Source organism: Plectropomus leopardus, unplaced genomic scaffold (assembly GCF_008729295.1).
Source record: "Plectropomus leopardus isolate mb unplaced genomic scaffold, YSFRI_Pleo_2.0 unplaced_scaffold29202, whole genome shotgun sequence".
NCBI classification, from domain to species: domain Eukaryota; kingdom Metazoa; phylum Chordata; class Actinopteri; order Perciformes; family Serranidae; genus Plectropomus; species Plectropomus leopardus.
Genome location: NW_024631827.1, coordinates 1 through 2,268, shown reverse-complemented (window position 1 = coordinate 2,268; position 2,268 = coordinate 1). Strand labels below are relative to the sequence as shown.

The 2,268-nt window shown below is 35.3% G+C and overlaps 1 pseudogene; it reads left to right on the top strand.

Moving 5' to 3' along the window:
- Nucleotides 1-540: 540 nt before the first annotated feature.
- On the top strand, nucleotides 541-1,959 carry LOC121938341 (annotated as a pseudogene).
- The last annotated feature ends 309 nt before the right edge of the window (nucleotides 1,960-2,268 follow it).

The following is a 2,268-nucleotide window of genomic DNA, read 5'->3' as shown; positions in this document are numbered from 1 at the left end:
ATTAAAATATATAGAAACGTGATTGATTATTGTATTGAAGAATAATCTTGATTTGCTTTAATGTGGTAAGTAATATTTACAAAGGACAGTCATACTTTGGACAATCTTTCACACTACAACAGGTGGGTTTCCATTAACCCTTAAATTACAAATATAAAATATGCTTAATGAAAAACACATCTAATGTCTCTCTGGGTTATTATAGTTGTTGCTTTTTGTTTGTTTAGTTTTTTTTTTTAATTAGATTTTCCCCTTATTTTGGCATATATTTCTTTATACCAATTTCTTTCTAATTTTCAGGTCCTTTTCCCCTTAAATGAAAACACGTCTAATGTCTCTGGAATATTTTTGTTGTTGTTGTTTTGTTTTTGTTTTTCCCCTTATTTTGGCATATTTTTTTTTCTAACTTTACATCAATTACTTGCTAATTTTGGGGTCTTTTTTTGGTTTATTTTTCCCCCTATTTTTCATTTAACTTTATATTCATTTTTTGGCTATTTCCTTTTTAAGTTGCTCATTGCTCCTCTGGTTTTTAAAGAAATGAAGCCAAGTTGTTCAGGTTTCAATGGGCTAACAACTAGCTAGTGTCATGCCAACTAGTGTTTGCTAACAAGTTTACTCAAACAATTTGACATGGTGATAGTGTTGCTCTGCCCCCAAGTTAGGAAAAAAAATCTGTTGCTTTTAGAAAGTTTTTATTTCTAGCTTTGAATCACCATTATTAATATTTAATAAACTGACCTTGAAGTTTCATACAACCAACATGTGCCTCTCTGTCTTTCTCTCTACAGACCAAAATGCCATCCAATGCAAACTCTTCAGAAGGTGAGTCTCAATCTCTCGTTACATGCAGCTGGCCCTAATTATGAAATATGTATTTCACTCCTGGAGCCCCTGCTTTGAGCTCTGTATCTTATATTAAAGTCAACCACTAATGAACCACTAAGGTCAGTCAAATGCAGGTATATTTCCAACCTCAGACATCTGGGTCAGTGCTGGTTAGATCTAGAAAAAACCAACGTACAAGTCTGAAAACAACATGTGAGCGAGTGTGCCGGCACAGAGCGATAGCCCGTCTCACACAGGCCTACAGCACACTGAAGACCAACCCAACTGCTATTATTATCAAGCGTATGAGGAAGTCAGTTACATAGTCAAAGCACGGAGAAGCCAGTGTTAGTAACAAAGATAGCTGTGGTTCGGACTCAAGTGCAGTGTGTCTGCTAAAAAAAACAGCTCTTTTACATTCATATACACACTACATGTCAGCTACGCTTGGGGAAAACCTCATCAAAAACTTTCTTCAAAACCTTTCACCAGCTGAGAACACCAGCCTTGGTTTCAGCTCTGTGGTCATTTTTGATTGTATTCAGTGTTTTTTTTTTCTGTTTTGCAAGCCCAAAGCTGTTTTCTCAGGCCATAATTTACATTCTTCAGAGAGCAAAAAGGCTTGCAGCTTTCACGACAATGCAAAAGGGACATATTTTACACTGCAGAGAAAGACCACAATGTACCAACATTATGGGCTTTTTTTTCTTTTTTCTGGCCATGCTGCTGCAGGAGAGACTATTGCCATGGCGCTGTATGACTATGAGGCCATCCATGACGGTGATCTTGGCTTCAAGAAGGGAGATAAGCTCAGGATCTTAGAGGAGTAAGTATCGACAGTGACTACAATCATGTCTCAGATTTCAGAATAACAATATAATATTGTAAATAAAAAGTTCTAGTGTGTTCAAAATGTTTCTTTTGGACTTGTGAAGCATGCTGTTTGTCATGTCTTTGTTGACAGGAAATATTCACACTTATGTGTCTTTGTTGTTGTCTCTCTGTAGATCAGGGGAGTGGTGGAGAGCTATGTTAATCAGCTCAGGTCAGGAAGGCTATATCCCCAGTAATTATGTGGCCAAAGATACTCTGGAGGCAGAGGAGTAAGTATACTCATACTCATTAAATGCAGTATCTCACTTTTCACAACTTCTTTTAAATATTATTCATTAATTTACTTATTCATTCATTCATTCATTCATTTTAACCGTTCATTTATTTATTTAATCATTATCATCAGTGAAGTATTAACCCTTTGAAACCTGAGCAAATTGAGTTGATTTCTTAAAAAAAAAACATTGGAAGAAGGCAATGAGCAACTTATCAGGAAATGGCCCCAAAACAAGCAAGAAAATATTAAAAAGTTACCAAAAAAATACAAGAAAAAGAAAAAGGAAAAGTTAAAAGCATCACCATAAAAAGTGAACAAATTTAAAATAT